We start from the raw sequence: 6,000 nt of genomic DNA, 5'->3' as shown, positions 1-6,000 counted from the left end.
CTTGGGACAAGGGCCTGTAGGGACAGGCCAAGGGGAATGGCTTGAACCGGACAGAACAGGGGAGACTGAGCTGAGCTCTTAGGCAGAAGCTGTTCCCTGTGAGGGTGCTGAGGCGCTGGCACAGGGTGCCCAGAGAAGCTGTGGCTGCCCCATCCCTGGCAGTGCTCAAGGCCAGGTTGGACACAGGGGCTTGGAGCAGCTGCTCCAGTGGAAGGGGTCCCTGCCCGTGGCAGGGGTTGGAACTGGATGAGCTTTAAGCTCGCTCCAACCCAAACCACTCAGTGACCCCATGGGTTGCATCGGTGGGGCTGCATTCAGGTGTGCTCTGTGCCTGACCCTGTGCCCTCGGGACTCCACTTCCCGTTTTTCATCCCTCTGGGGTCTGCATTTACAGGGACCGGGGGTTTGGATCCCTACCTGCACCCGCAGCAGCGTCACCCGAGCCGCCGGCGGAGATCAAACACACAATCAATCAATCCCTAACGCGCCCGCCCGCACCTCTTTCCGCCTGCCAGCAGCGCGGCAACCGCGAGTCACCGTGCGCGCAAGCGCCGTGAGTGCTGGTGGCGAGCCTGCCGGAGGGGGGGGGACGGGGGGGACTGTTACCCGGATGTGGCGCATGCGCGGTGGCGCCTGGACGTGTCGGCGGCGGCCGCGGAGCGCGATCGCCGGAGCCTCGGCAACAACAACAACAACACCGCCGGTACCGGTACCGCGGCGGCAGCTCCGTCCCTGCGTGCCCGGGTCCCGCTGCCCCCGCTGCCGGCAGCGCCCCGCCGGCCCGGCCGCAGCCCGGGAAGGGGAGGGCGGGGGGGCGGAGGCCTGGCCCGCCTCGGAGCACCGTGGCCGGCTGAGGCAAGGGAAGGCTCCCCCCCCCCCCCCCCGCCATCACCACAGCGGTCGCCGCCCCTCACCGCAGCCCCAGGCCGCGCCCGGACTGCGGCCGCTCCGACCCCGCCTGCGGCCCAGGTAACATCCGCTCTCTCCTCTCCGCCCGCCGGGACCGTCTGCAGCCCGCACCCCCCCATCCCGCCCCGCAGCGCTGTCCTCGGGCCCCGCTGCCCCGTTCCCCGCCCCGCTTGCCCTGAGCGAGCAGCAAACGCCGTTCCCGCACGGGCACATTCCCTCCCCCCGGCTCCAAACTTTAAGTGTTATTGTTAACCCCCGTTTCTGTCTCGGTTGCTCATCCACAGTCAAACTTCGCTGTGGTGCCGTTCATGCAGACCGCGCTCTTGTCGTGCTCCCTTCTCATGCCCTGAGTGGTTTTGTGTGAGCAGGTTGGGTTTAGTTCTTTGAAATCTGCCATCTTCTTTGCAGCACCAGCTCGCTGTAAGGTGGTTTTTATGCAGCGTGGGGCTGCTCAACACATGGGGTGTGTATAAAAGTCATTAAGGTGATTCCTTCTTGACCCCCTTTCCTTCCCATCCCCGTTTCTCAGGGAGATTTGTGACGGTGTGTTATTGAGTCCTCACCACAGAAGGGTAGTTAATTTACGGGGTAATCTAGCTGTGGGTTAGGTGTGTTATTACTTGGAGCCCAAATTGTACCACTTGCAAACCAGTTCTTCTCAAGCACGTACAGTGGAGTAGGATCGTGGTGTCTTTTACCACTGTTCCTAACCACTTCTTGGTTAAGAACAGCATGCTGCTGTCAACAGGCAGGAGTGGTTCCAGCCTCTGTGATAGCTGTCATCTTCTGAATCGCAAGACTCTTGTACTCTTGTTACTTTGTTCAGTCATGTAGGTAATTCCGTGCAAGGTGCTGCCCTATAAAACATGTTTTCGTACTCTTAGCTTCATGATAAGTAGGCAACTTGTCCTTCTGGCCCTCTTATCTTGGCCGGATTGCTACTGGAAGCAGTTTCTTCTCACTTTGCATTCATGAACCTTGTTTGATTTGCTTGTTGCATAAGCATGCATGTTTAATGTTGATATAGAAACTTTATTTCAAAGAGCTGAAGCCTAAAGAGAAGCAGTAAGTGTCTTGAGCTGATTAGAATTCCTTTTTTTTAAGTGGCTCTTTACATAATGCATTCAGGCTCAGCTCGCACAATGGGGATGTGAGTTTCGAGAGGTATCAACAGATTTAGTGGAGAACAAAGGTGCTGAGAACAGTGGCTCCTCGTGAGGAGCAGCCATTGCTGTGCTGTTGTTAAAGGCCTGCTGGAATTTTAGGGCTCTATTTTCTTATATTGTTAACCTTGTGAAAAATTCTGGTTTTGGTTGGGGCTGGAATTTTCCATCCTTGCTTTGCCCAGAGGTGATTTTTTTCTTTAAGCTCAAGCAAATGCAGAGAACATTATCCCTGTACAGATTACAATAAAGAGCAGATGTTATCTACTACACCTGTTCTGGGGTATTGAAACACGACGTACAAGTGAAAAATCACACCGCTTCAGCCTGAACAACGTTTGACTCTTCCTTCTTACTGCTTGGCATAACCACAATTGTTTCCTCTGTTTGTGAGGTTTTGACAAATTACTGTTTGTCCTTGTTGGAGGAAGCCTGCTGCAAGAAGATGGGTCTTGCAGGATACCCTGAGGAAGAGCTCAGTTCAGGTTTGCTCTGTCATTCTATGGCAAGGAGTTCCACCACTGCATGCTTTCTGAATGCAGTCTCTTGGAAGTGAGGTAATGTGAGGTGCTGTGGATATAGATCCAGCTGTAGAGGAGTTTGCTGCTTTTCCCACCCCCGTGGTACAGTGTGCAGTGGTCTTCCTTCTCTGACCATGCAGAAGGCTGTATGGAGAAGAGAAGGGTTTTTTCAGCTGTATGCTTTCTCAAAAATAAAATGTAGAGAGAGGGAAGGGGAACCAACATAAAAATTATTTTCTGGGGGTTTAAAATGTGTGCTTATGTAGTCACATCAGCATCGTAGTGCTGTGTTTTTCATTGTTTCCTGGCCTCCCTCCCTCAAAGAAAAGATAAGGCTTTATCCTGACTCAAGAGCTGGGCTAGTTCAGCCTGGACAAGAGAAGGCTCCTGGAGGGGACACCTGAGAGCAGCTCCAGTGCCTAAAGGGGCTGCAGGGAAGCTGGAGAGGGGCTTGGGACAAGGGCCTGTAGGGACAGGCCAAGGGGAATGGCTTGAACCTGCCAGAACAGGGGAGACTGAGATGAGCTCTTAGGCAGAAGCTGTTCCCTGTGAGGGTGCTGAGGTGCTGGCACAGGGTGCCCAGAGAAGCTGTGGCTGCCCCATCCCTGGCAGTGTTCAAGGCCAGGTTGGACACAGGGGCTTGGAGGAAGCTGCTCCAGTGGAAGAGGTCCCTGCCTGTAGCAGGGGGTTGTAACTGAAAGAGCATTAAGGTCTGATCTAATGGAATGTGTCCCTGACCATGGCAGGGGGCTAGAACTAAATGAGCTTTAAGGTCTGTTCTAGTGACATGTGTCCCTGACCATGGCAGGGGGCTAGGACTAGATAAGCTTTAAGGTCTGTTCTAGTGGAATGTGTCCCTGACCATGGCAGAGGGCTAGAACTAGATGAGCTTTAAGGTCTGGTCTAGTGGAATGTGTCCCTGACCATGGCAGAGGGCTAGAACTAGATGAACCTTAAGGTCTGGTCTGGTGGAAGGTGCACTTGACCACAATAGGGGGTTGGAACTAGATGATGAGCTTTAAGGTCACTTCTAACCCCAACCATCCTCTGATTATGTGTATTTACTGTAGTGTTTGTTCCTTGAATGAGATTAAAACCCCTTGTGCAGCAGAAATGTTCTTTTCTGTTTACATGATCAGTCTGTTGTATTTGTAAAGTACTTTTGAAAGCCATGGGAGAGCAGAGGCAAAAGCTGAGAGGAGTGAAGATGTGCTGAGAGCTGTAGCTGGACAGCTACATCAGACCAGTTTCTTCCATACAGAAATGCCTGCTCATACTTTTTAACTGTGGATTTATGTTAAGATGAAGGAGTTGCCACTCAGGAGTTGTCTCTAAACTCTTCTTCAGTTCCTTTTATGCTGATGTGTGTCTTAAATTTTTGTAGCTACTGACAGTGAGATGAGCAGAATTGATACAGATGATTCAGATATGAGCACAAAAATAGTATTCTGGGGAATGTTAGCTCTTACTGTACAGAACAGTGTGAGTGCAGTACCTCCTTAGTACACTTTCTCTTGCTCTTTAATGCTAATTGGTCTTATGTCTACAAACATTTTGTTCCTGTTCACCCTTTGGGCAAGTAGATAATTGTCTAATGTGCTGGAAAGTATCTGCAGTTTAATCACTTATTCATATCTTCATCAAATCACAAGCTGCCTTTTGTTTTATTGGTTTATGGATTTTTTTCTTTGTCATGTTTATCATAAAACTTCTACCACTGCATTATTAAACAGCAAAACTCTGTAGTAACGTTTTGGTGGTTAAAAGCTATCAAATGTACATGCTGCTTTTTCTGACATCTTTGTGTTTGTCTAATTTTGGAGGCAGCAGCTTATGCAAGAACCTTTCTTGTCCTGTATTTATGTGAAATGTTCTAGCAAGATGTCAGTTTGTACGCTATTCTAATTAGCCAGTTCGTTAGCGTTGTGTTACTGCCTGGTATGAAAAGGCTGGAAATCTGGGACTGGGATGGCTGTAACTGGTAAATTGTGTTCTGAGTGCAGCAGTGGCAGCTTCAAGCAAACTGTTCTTACTTTTTTAGATGTGTTTTTCTGAAAATTACCTTTATAGTCAGCTTGGAAATACCTTTTTGGTCATTAGGGTTCTTTTTTGCATTAATTAATTTCCCTTCTTGCCCCAGTATATGACTCCCTAGAATTGGAGGCTGTATCTTTTATGTTGAAATTGGTGTCACAATATATGACTTATATTAGATAACATTAATTTTTAACAAAAATTGCATCTTTCCCCTTGGCATCATATGGCACCATGGGCCTTGGCCTGGCTGTGATCTTTCTTTGTTACTTTAGCAGACATGTTTTTATTAGCTTTTTCACTTGAAAACACAGATGATGTGAGCTTATTTTCTTGGTTTTAAAGACCATAATGGTAATATTCACTCAAGTCATGGCTAATCACAAAGGGTATTCTGCCTGTATATTTGCTGACTTGCTTAGACCCTTCTACAGTATGTTACGACAAATAATGGCCAGGTTATCTTAAAATTCATAGCAGATAGAAATGCCTGTGGAGTGGCTGGTGAATGCCATTAGACATACTTACAAGCATCCTTGTACATGTTTGTGACACCAGTCCTTACACAGAGCAGTACTAAAAATGCTCAGGCTTATGTACTCATATGCATTGTAGAGCATAACTGCTGCTAAAGATCTCTGTTAATATTATTTAGAATAGTTCGGTTGGAAGGGACTTAAAATGATCATGTATTGACAATCATTTGAAATGCTCTCACGTGACACAGGGTGGTTGTCTGATCAGTTTGTACAAAAAGGTGGCAAATCTCAACCTCACTTTTGAAAGGATTCCTGAACCCCAAGTGTGTATCTAATACTCAGGATGTGTAAAATCTCTTATGTGACTTTAATTTGGCAGACTGGTTGCATTTCCATCGCAGTGGAGAGGGGCTTTGGACAAGGGTCTGTAGGGACAGGACAAGGGGAATGGCTTTAACCTGCCAGAGGACCTCCAGAGGGGAGACTGAGCTGAGCTCTTAGGCAGAAGCTGTTCCCTGTGAGGGTGCTGAGGCACTGGCACAGGGTGCCCAGAGAAGCTGTGGCTGCCCCATCCCTGGCAGTGTTCAAGGCCAGGTTGGATACAGGGGCTTGGAGCAGCTGCTCCAGTGGAAGGGGTCCCTGCCCATGGCAGGGGTTGGAACTGGATGAGCTTTAAGGTCCCTTCCAACACAAACCAGTCTGGGATTGCATGATTTCAGGTTTGTTGTACATGTGGTTGAAGATCCATCTTGCATTGTTCGTGCACTTCTGTGTCAGTGTGTTCCCCTGCTGCCCCCACTGGCCGTGTTCCTTCCCCATAAGCATCTCTGGGTCTTCAGCACCGTGTCTCTGTCTGGAAAGTCTTTTTCTGAGCTAATCTGCAACATTGCTTCC

General features: G+C 49.2%; 1 protein-coding gene across 2 annotated transcripts in view; it reads left to right on the top strand.

Annotated features, from left to right (window-relative positions):
- The first annotated feature begins 881 nt into the window (after positions 1-881).
- The window catches only part of SMAD4 (SMAD family member 4), a 29,081-nt gene continuing 23,962 nt past the window's right edge, over positions 882-6,000 (top strand). For both annotated transcript variants that reach the window (XM_031045675.2, XM_005145372.3), the window contains exon 1: positions 882-969. The gene's annotated coding sequence lies outside the window, so the exon portion shown is untranslated. The remainder of the gene's footprint in view (positions 970-6,000) is intronic.

This window comes from Melopsittacus undulatus, chromosome Z, assembly GCF_012275295.1.
Source record: "Melopsittacus undulatus isolate bMelUnd1 chromosome Z, bMelUnd1.mat.Z, whole genome shotgun sequence".
Taxonomy (NCBI): domain Eukaryota; kingdom Metazoa; phylum Chordata; class Aves; order Psittaciformes; family Psittaculidae; genus Melopsittacus; species Melopsittacus undulatus.
The sequence above is the reverse complement of the archived record's forward strand: the minus strand, read 5'-3'. Positions and strand labels throughout refer to the sequence as shown.